The sequence below is a fragment of the Lethenteron reissneri genome, chromosome 69 (genome assembly GCF_015708825.2).
Source record: "Lethenteron reissneri isolate LAM-NWPU_2019-01 chromosome 69, ASM1570882v1, whole genome shotgun sequence".
NCBI classification, from domain to species: domain Eukaryota; kingdom Metazoa; phylum Chordata; class Hyperoartia; order Petromyzontiformes; family Petromyzontidae; genus Lethenteron; species Lethenteron reissneri.
In genome coordinates, this window is record NC_083847.1 from 7393314 (window position 1) to 7404802 (window position 11489).

An 11489-nucleotide genomic window follows, 5' to 3' on the forward strand; every position below is an offset into this window, starting at 1 on the left:
ACACTCACACACACTCACACAGACAAAGATCCCCCGTATAGCCTGAATAGACTGTAGGGGCAATTGCTGTTAGCGAGCACCTATGAAGGCCGGAACGGCACACGAGGGGGTGGGTGGCCAGCACCACGCCCGACCGCCTTTGTCTCCCTAGTGGCGATGTTTACACACCGCACCAGGTACTCATTTAAGGCTGAGTCGACCTAGGGGAGGCCCAGGACCGTTTCAGATAATCGTCACTGGTGTTAGCCGTGAGCGGGAATCGAACCCGGGTCGCCAGGTTCATAGCGCAGCGCGCTAACCGCTACACTACCGCTCCCCACTCACACAGACACACACACACTCACACACACACTCACACAGACACACACACACTCACACACACACTCACACAGACACACACACACTCACACACACACTCACACAGACACACACTCACTCACACACACACTCACACAGACACACACACACTCACACAGACACACACACACTCACACACACACTCACACACACAGACACACAGACACTCACACACACACTCACACACACACAGACACACACTCACACACAGACACTCACACAGACACTCACACACACCCACTCACATACTCACACACACACTCACTCACACACCACTCACACACACCACACACTCACACAGACACACAGACACCCACTCACTCACACACACTCACCCACACACACACACAACAACAACCGTCATTCGCCACTAAGTGGCGGTGACGTCACCACGACACTTGTGCCAGGCCAAGTGCACCTTGAGGCCATGTGAAGTGTCGAACGCCCGCTGGCAGGTCACGGGGCAGACCCAGCAGGTGCCAGGCGAGGTAGTCAACATCTCACCACGAAGAGAGAGACGCAGACTCCAAACATACAGCAGCAGCAGCAGGCGTCGTCAGGGTCGGGAGAGTTTATTCGTATTCTTATTTTTCTATTAAACCACGTGACCGATATCACCACCACGTGACCGATATCACCACCACGTACCCAGCCGGGTACGGGTACCCGTTTGCGACCCTGGTGCGGCCGGGTACGGGTACGGGTAGGCCGTGAGTCACTGGTGAGTCACCGTTTGTCACTCATTTCCAAACGTCTTGTCTCTTCTCACAATTCAAGTTCCTAGAATCAACCCACCCGCGCCTGCAACGTGGCTTCATCCCAGAGGTCGCAATCGGGTACCCGATACCCGTACCCTACCCGTACCTGGCCGGGTACGGGTAGGGTACGGGTAGGGTACGGGTACGGCCGGGTACGGGTAGGGTACGGGTACGGGTAGGGTACGGCTGGGTACGGGTAGGGTACGGGTACGGGTAGGGTACGGGTAGGGTAGGGTACGGGTACGGGTAGGGTACGGGTACGGGTAGGGTACGGGTACGGCCGGATACGGGTAGGGTACGGGTACGGGTAGGGTACGGGTAGGGTACGGGTACAGGTAGGGTACGGGTACGGCCGGGTACGGGTAGGGTACGGGTAGGGTACGGGTAGGGTACGGGTAGGGTATGGGTAGGGTACGGGTAGGGCCGGGTACGGGTAGGGTACGGGTAGGGTACGGGTAGGGTACGGGTAGGGTATGGGTACGGCCGGGTACGGGTAGGGTACGGGTAGGGTACGGGTACGGGTAGGGTACGGGTAGGGTACGGGTAGGGTACGGGTACGGCCGGGTACGGGTAGGGTACGGGTACGGGTAGGGTACGGGTACAGGTAGGGTACGGGTACGGCCGGGTACGGGTAGGGTACGGGTACGGGTAGGGTACGGGTAGGGTACGGGTACGGCCGGGTACGGGTAGGGTACGGGTACGGGTAGGGTACGGGTAGGGTACGGGTACGGCCGGGTACGGGTAGGGTACGGGTAGGGTACGGGTAGGGTACGGGTACGGCCGGGTACGGGTAGGGTACGGGTACGGCCGGGTACGGGTAGGGTACGGGTAGGGTACGGGTAGGGTACGGGTAGGGTACGGGTAGGGTACGGGTAGGGTACGGGTACGGCCGGGTACGGGTAGGGTACGGGTAGGGTACGGGTACGGGTAGGGTACGGGTAGGGTACGGGTACGGCCGGGTACGGGTAGGGCCGGGTACGGGTAGGGTACGGGTACGGCCGGGTACGGGTAGGGTACGGGTAGGGTACGGGTAGGGTATGGGTACGGGTAGGGTACGGGTAGGGTACGGGTAGGGTACGGCCGGGTACGGGTAGGGTACGGGTAGGGTACGGGTAGGGTACGGGTAGGGTACGGGGTAGGGTACGGGTACGGCCGGGTACGGGTAGGGTACGGGTACGGGTAGGGTACGGGTAGGGGTACGGGTACGGCGGGTACGGGTAGGGTACGGGTAGGGTACGGGTAGGGTACGGGTACGGCCGGGTACGGGTAGGGTACGGGTATGGCCGGGTACGGGTAGGGTACGGGTAGGGTACGGGTAGGGTACGGGTACGGGTAGGGTACGGGTAGGGTACGGGTAGGGTACGGGTACGGCCGGGTACGGGTAGGGTACGGGTAGGGTACGGGTACGGTAGGGTACGGGTAGGGGTACGGGTACGGCCGGGTACGGGTAGGGCCGGGTACGGGTAGGGTACGGGTACGGCCGGGTACGGGTAGGGTACGGGTAGGGTACGGGTAGGGTATGGGTACGGGTAGGGTACGGGTAGGGTACGGGTAGGGTACGGGTAGGGTACGGGTACGGCCGGGTACGGGTAGGGTACGGGTACGGGTAGGGTACGGGTAGGGTACGGGTACGGCCGGGTACGGGTAGGGTACGGGTAGGGTACGGGTAGGGTACGGGTACGGCCGGGTACAGGTAGGGTACGGGTACGGCCGGGTACGGGTAGGGTACGGGTAGGGTACGGGTAGGGTACGGGTACGGGTAGGGTACGGGTAGGGTACGGGTAGGGTACGGGTACGGCCGGGTACGGGTAGGGTACGGGTAGGGTACGGGTACGGGTAGGGTACGGGTAGGGTACGGGTACGGCCGGGTACGGGTAGGGCCGGGTACGGGTAGGGTACGGGTACGGCCGGGTACGGGTAGGGTACGGGTAGGGTACGGGTAGGGTATGGGTACGGGTAGGGTACGGGTAGGGTACGGGTAGGGTACGGCCGGGTACGGGTAGGGTACGGGTAGGGTACGGGTAGGGTACAGGTAAGGAATCAAAACCCGTTTGCGAGCTCTGGTTAGGAGCGATAGAGACACCGCAAACTCCAAATGCACAGCAGCGCTCAGCTTACCGGGAGAGGTTCGTGAACATGTGCCAAGCCACGGGTGGCGAACCCTCTCTCTCCGCAGCCCTGCGAAGCAACGCCCGCTCCCTCCCCTAGAGCCTCACCCCGGCATCAGCCCACTCCTCCAGGTTTTGTACGAATGCAATTCAGAGTGAGTGTGCGCGTGAGTGTGCGCGGTTTTTATGTTTTTTTATATTTTTCGGTTTTGAGTGTTTTTGGGGTTTTTAAATCCTTTATATTAAGTTCGCTTGCTTGCGTGCTTGCGCGCTTACGACCGTGCAAATCTTTCGGTCGTTTTTTAACCCACTTCCCGTGATCCAATCGAGCTGACATTTTCCACACAGACTCGTTGTGCGAGACAATTAATGTTCGTGTAAAATTTTTTCCAAAATTGTACACTGTTTAGGGAAAACAAATTTAATATTTAATTACCAATTGTTTAATACTGCAGACAATCATCTGACCCATAGGTGGCAGCCATCTCAAGCCAGAGGACGAGAGGACTCTAGCCGCCACGCATATAAAGGATTTAGAGGTAAAAACTTTGTTTTTACGGGTTATACTTGTTTGGGTATTTATTCGGTTTTTAGTGGTTTTGGGGTATTTTTTCATTTTTTTGGTTGAGGGGTATTTTTTCAGTTTTTAGTGGTTTGGGGGTATTTTTTTCAGTTCTTCGTGTTTTCTTTTAGTTTTTAGTGTTTTTTTTCGAAAATACCCCCAAACCACTAAAAACTGAAAAAATACCCAAAAACCACTAAATACAGAGATTACCCAAAAACCGAAAAAACCCCAAAAACACTAAAAACGAAACACGAAAAACCGAAAAAACCTCACTAAAAACTGGAAAAAATAACCCAAAACCACTAAATACAGACGAAAATACCCCCAAACCACTAAAAACCGAAAAAAAAAAACACGAAAAAACGGAAATATCCGTAAAAACCGAAAAGAACCCAAAAAACTAAAAACTGAAAAAATACCCAAAAAACACTAAAAACCGAAAAGAAAAAAACTGAAAAAATACCCCAAAACCACTAAAAACCGAAAAAACACCAAAAACCGAAAAACCTAAACAACACAAAAAACCGAAAAAATACCAAAAAAATTTTAATCTGAAAAAAATACCCCAAAACCACTAAATTCAGACGAAAATACCCCCAAACCACTAAAAACTGAAAAAATACCCAAAAAACACTAAAAACCGAAAAAGATACGAAAAAACACAAAAATTTTAAATAAAACCCATAAAGCACTAAAAACTGGAGAAAAACACTAAAACCCGAAAGGAAAAAGAAAACACAAAAAACTGAAAAATAACCCCAAAAACACTAAAAACTGAAAAAATACTCAAAAAACACAAACCTACTGAAAAAAATACCCCAAAACCACTAAAAACCGAAAAAAACACTAAAAACCGAAAACCCCCAAAAAACACTAAAAACCCCCAAAAAAACGAAAAAATACCAAAAAAAACAACTAAAAACTGACAAAAATACCCCAAAACCACTAAAAACTGTACAAATACCCAAAATCGAAAAAAAAACACTAAAAACCGAAAAAACACTAAAAATTGCAAAAAAACATTTAAACCCGAAAAACGCCCTAAAATCATCAAAAACCGAAAAATACCCAAAAAAACCCCGAAAAAACCCTAACCTCTAACCCTGAACTCCTAACCCTCGCCCCTAACCGCTCTACTCTGTCGAGTCGAAGGTCACCCACCACTTGCTTGTTGTGTGACTTGTGGAACTGGGGCGGCATTTTGCATTGAAGTCGATGATGATGGCTGTGATTTTTGCCGATTTTAAGCGCACGGTTTGGGAATTCAGTGCGTTTCACTCTCTCAGCACCGATGTTCACCAAATATTCAACGGTGTTAACGTATAGGACAACTTGGGATGTCAATGGGGTAGTTTCTTACTTGAAAATCGGTGAAGAAATAAAGAATTGCGGTGCAAATCGGCCGTAGAGTTTCGTTTTTTTTTTACCGGCGCCGGACGTGTTACGTGCGCCCTCTGGTGGACAAGTTGCAGCACCACAAGTGTTCAATTCGTCTGCGATGCGGTGGGACATGTGCAGTGCAGGCCATCAGTTGTGAGTCGCTGCTGCTGCTGCTGCGTTCTGGCGTTAGTCCCAAGCGGGTTGGCTGCAATGAAGTCATCTTCTTGGTTCTTTCGGTAAAGTCGTCACGTAGAAGGGAAGTAATAAAATAATAAAAATAAAACATAATAAAATAACGACTTAAAGCTTTCGTGACTGGAGCAGGGATTCATCTTCATGGTTCTTTCGCTAAAGTCGTCACGTAGAAGGGAAATAATAAAATAATAAAAATAAAACGTAATACAATTCTCACGACGTTTCGGCCACAACGCAAGCAGCCGTCCAGGTGAAGAACAGGTCTGTCGGAAAGACAGCGTCTGAATGAGACGCTGTCTTTCCGACAGACCTGTTCTTCACCTGAGGTCTGTCGGAAAGACAGCTGTCTTAACGTGCACCTAGCCTGGCACAAGCTGTCTTTCCGACAGACCTCAGGTGAAGAACAGGTCTGTCGGAAAGACAGCGTCTGAAGAACAGGTCTGTCGAGAAGACAGAGTCTGTGTGTGTGACTGTCTTTCTCGACAGACCTGTTCTTCACCTGAGGACGGCTGCTTGCGTTGTGGCCGAAACGTCGTGAGAATTGTATTTTATTGTTTTATTTTTATTATTTTATTATTTCCCTTCTACGTGGCGACTTTACCGAAAGAACCAAGAAGATGAATCCCTGCTGCAGTCACGAAAACTTTACATCGAAATTTAACGTTTTTTATTTCATTCTTTTTTTGGAGGTTCTTTAACACAACGGTGAAAGTCTAAAAATTAGCGGCTAGAATAAGTGGACATTACAGACCGCCAACACACTCACCCAGATTAAAAACCAGACAGCAGTCTACATTAGGGCTTTCTTATAAATTTCCTTATTTTACTCGTATTCACCGCATTTATACATTTTTATTGTATCTTTCTATCTGCGTAACTTTACCAAGAGAACCAAAAAATATGAATTCCGGCTTAAATGTCACCTTAATTACACCTCCGACCTCAGGATATCAAAATATAACTCGAGAATTAAAAGCACGGATCCCTCCGTGCTTGATTAAACATCAACCAAATCATAACCATGAGATATTTCACCGGGGGTAACTCATAAGATATACAAGAAAAAATTAACCCGTAAAAACAAAGTGTTTCACTCTAAATCCTTTATATGCGTGGCGGCTAGAGTCCTCTCGTCCTCTGGCTTGAGATGGCTGCCACCTATGGGTCAGATGATTGTCTGCCACCATTAAGCAATTGGTAATTAAATATTTAATTTGTTTTCCCTAAACAGTGTAAAAGTTTGGAAAATAAATTTCACGAACATTAATTGTCTCGCACAACGAGTCTGTGTGCAAAATGTCAGCTCGATTGGATCACGGGAAGTGGGTTAAAAAACGACCGAAAGATTTGCACGGTCGTAAGCAAGCAAGCACGCAAGCAAGCAAGCATGCATGCAAACTTAATATAAAGGATTTAAAAATAGGTCAAACACACACCCGACCAGATAATATGTATTCCATGGAATCAGAGCCTCACCAAACGCATTTGTCTTTTACACAAACAGAGATCATGGAGAAGGGGGAATGCAAACAAAGCACAAACTTTGACGGAAAACAGCCCGTTTATCTGCCAACAAAACTGACACTTTTTTACAAGGACTCACCACCGCCATTCGCCACTAGGTGGCGGTGACGTCACCACGACGCTTGTGCCAGGCCATGTGCACCTTGAGGCTGCCACGTGAAGTGTCGAACGCCCGCACACACACACACAGGTACACACACACAGGTACACACACACACACACAGGTACACACACACACACAGTGTACACACACAGGTACACACACACACATTGTACACACACACACAGGTACACACACAGTGTACACACACAGGTACACACACACAGTGTACACACACACACACAGTGTACACACACACACAGGTACACACAGACACAGGTACACACACACACAGGTACACACACACAGGTACACACACAGAGTGTACACACACACACAGGTACACACACACAGGTACACACACACAGGTACACACACACACAGTGTACACACACACACAGGTACACACACACACAGGTACACACACACACAGGTACACACACACAGTGTACACACACACACAGGTACACACACACACAGGTACACACACACAGGTACACACACACACACAGGTACACACACACAGTGTACACACACACACAGGTACACACACACAGTGTACACACACACACAGGTACACACACACATTGTACACACACACACAGGTACACACACACAGTGTACACACACAGGTACACACAGTGTACACACAGTGTACACACACACACACAGTGTACACACACAGGTACACACACACACAGGTACACACACACAGGTACACACACAGTGTACACACACACAGGTACACACACACACAGTGTACACACACAGTGTACACACACACACAGTGTACACACACAGGTACACACACACACAGGTACACACACACAGGTACACACACACAGGTACACACACACACAGGTACACACACACAGTGTACACACACAGGTACACACACACACAGTGTACACACACAGGTACACACAGTGTACACACACAGTGTACACACACACACAATGTACACACACAGGTACACACACACAGGTACACACACACAGGTACACACACACACACAGGTACACACACACACAGGTACACACACACACAGGTACACACACAGTGTACACACACACAGGTACACACACACAGGTGCACACACACAGGTACACACAGTGTACACACACACAGGTACACACACACACACAGGTACACACAGTGTACACACACACACATGTACACACACACAGGTACACACAGTGTACACACACACAGGTACACACAGTGTACACACACACAGTGTACACACACACACATGTACACACACACACAGTGTACACACACACAGTGTACACACACACAGTGTACACACACACACACACATGTACACACACACAGGTACACACACACAGGTACACACATGTACACACACACAGGTACACACACACTAACACACAACAACAACCGCCATTCGCCACTAAGTGGCGGTGACGTCACCACGACGCTTGTGCCAGGGCAAGTGCACCTTGAAGCTACCACGTGAAGTGTCGAACGCCCGCACACACACACAGGTACACACACACACAGGTACACACACATATATGATACTTCAAGGACAGTGCATACATTATCAGAGTTGTGTTTTTTGTTTGCATTACGACTGCAGGTATTGTGGTCTATGCAAACATGACTCCTTGTAAAAAAAGGTGTCAGTTTTGTTGCCAGATAGAAGGGTAAAAAAACAATTATCATATTTTTTTCACTGGCAAATGAGGTTCCAATGGTTCGTGAAATTTTTTTTCCAAAATTTAACACTTTTTAGGACAAAAATATTATATTTAATTATAATATTTTTGTCCTAAAAAGTGTACATTTTTGTTCCAAAATTTTACACTTTTTGGGACAAAAATATTATATTTAATTACCAATTGCTTAATGGTGGCAGACAATCATCTGACCCATAGGTGGCAGCCATCTCAAGCCAGAGGACGAGAGGACTCTAGCCGCCACGCATACAAAGGATTTATAGTGAAAAACTTTGTTTTTACGGGTTATACTTGTTAAATCCTTTATTAAATCCTTTATATTAAGTTCGCGTGCTTGCTTGCTTGCTTAGGACCGTGCAAATCTTTCGGTCGTTTTTTAACCCACTTCCCGTGATCCAATCGAGCTGACAATTTGCACACAGACTCGTTGTGCGAGACAATTAATGTTCGTGAAAAAAAGAATTCCAAAATTTTCCACTTTTTAGAAAGAAAAAATTTTTCATATTTAATTTAAAATACCAATGTGATCAAAATGAAACTCTTACTCAAGAAAAACTGAAATGAATAATAAAATAAAACCGATGCCACGCATATGAAGGATTTATAGTGAAAAACTTTGTTTTTACGGGTTATACTTGTTAATCCTTCCTCGCAAGAGACGCGCAGACAGAGACGGGGAGAGAATTGCAGCTAAAAGCAGAGAGACGACCCCACCACGACCTTCTTCACTGTAACAACGCGGCCTTCTTCACTGTAACAACGCGGCCTTCTTCACTGTAACAACGCGGCCTTCTTCACTGTAACAACGCGACTTTCTTCACTGTAACAACGCGGCCTTCTTCACTGTAACAACGCGGCCTTCTTCACTGTAACAACGCGGCCTTCTTCACTGTAACAACGCGACCTTCTTCACTGTAACAACGCGGCCTTCTTCACTGTAACAACGCGGCCTTCTTCACTGTAACAACGCGACCTTCTTCACTGTAACAACGCGGACCTTCTTCACTGTAACAACGCGGCCTTCTTCACTGTAACAACGCGGCCTTCTTCACTGTACAACGCGGCCTTCTTCACTGTAACAACGCGACCTTCTTCACTGTAACAACGCGACCTTCTTCACTGTAACAACGCGGCCTTTCTTCACTGTAACAACGCGGCCTTCTTCACCTGTAACAACGCGACCTTCTTCACTGTAACAACGCGACCTTCTTCACTGTAACAACGCGACCTCTTCACTGTAACAACGCGAACTTCTTCACCTGTAACAACGCGGCCTTCTCACGTAACAACGCGGCCTTCTTCACTGTAACAACGCGGCCTTCTTCACTGTAACAACGCGGACCTTCTTCCCTTGTAACAACGCGGACCTTCTTCACTGTAACACGCGGCCTTCTTCACTGTAACAACGCGGCCTTCTTCACTGTAACAACGCGGCTTCTTCACTGTAACAACGCGCCTTCTTCACTGTAACAACGCGACCTTCTTCACTGTAACAACGCGGCCTTCTTCACTGTAACAACGCGGCCTTCTTCACTGTAACAACGGCCTTCTTCACTGTAACAACGCGGCCTTCTTCACTGTAACAACGACCTTCTTCACTGTAACAACGCGACCTTCTTCACTGTAACAACGCGGCCTTCTTCACTGTAACAACGCGGCCTTCTTCACTGTAACAACGCGGCCTTCTTCACTGTAACAACGCGGCCTTCTTCACTGTAACAACGCGGCCTTCTTCACTGTAACAACGCGGCCTTCTTCACTGTAACAACGCGCCTTCTTCACTGTAACAACGCGCCTTCTTCACTGTAACAACGCGCCTTCTTCACTGTAACAACGCGGCCTTCTTCACTGTAACAACGCGCCTTCTTCACTGTAACAACGCGACCTTCTTCACTGTAACAACGGGCTTCTTCACTGTAACAACGCGGCCTTCTTCACTGTAACAACGCGCCTTCTTCACTGTAACAACGCGGCCTTCTTCACTGTAACAACGCGGCCTTCTTCACTGTAACAACGCGGCCTCTCACTGTAAAACGCGGACTTCTTCATGTAACAACGCGACCTTCTTCACTGTAACAACGCGGCCTTCTTCACTGTAACAACGCGGCCTTCTTCACTGTAACAACGCGACCTTCTCACTGTAACAACGCGCCTTCTTCACTGTAACAACGCGCCTTCTTCACTGTAACAACGCGACCTTCTTCACTGTAACAACGCGGCCTTCTTCACTGTAACAACGCGACCTTCTTCACTGTAACAACGCGGCCTTCTTCACTGTAACAACGCGACCTTCTTCACTGTAACAACGCGGCCTTCTTCACTGTAACAACGCGACCTTCTTCACTGTAACAACGCGGCCTTCTTCACTGTAACAACGCGGCCTTCTTCACTGTAACAACGCGGCCTTCTTCACTGTAACAACCGCGGACCTTCTTCACTGTAACAACGCGGCCTTCTTCACTGTAACAACGCGGACCTTCTTCACTGTAACAACGCGGACCTTCTTCACTGTAACAACGCGGCCTTCTTCACTGAACACGCGGCCTTCTTCACTGTAACAACGCGACCTTCTTCACTGTAACAACGCGACCCTTCTTCACTGTAACAACGCGGACCTTCTTCACTGTAACAACGCGGCCTTCTTCACTGTAACAACGCGGCCTTCTTCACTGTAACAACGCGACCTTCTTCACTGTAACAAACGCGGCCTTCTTCACTGTAACAACGCGGCCTTCTTCACTGTAACAACGCGGCCTTCTTCACTGTAACAACGCGGCCTTCTTCACTGTAACAACGCGG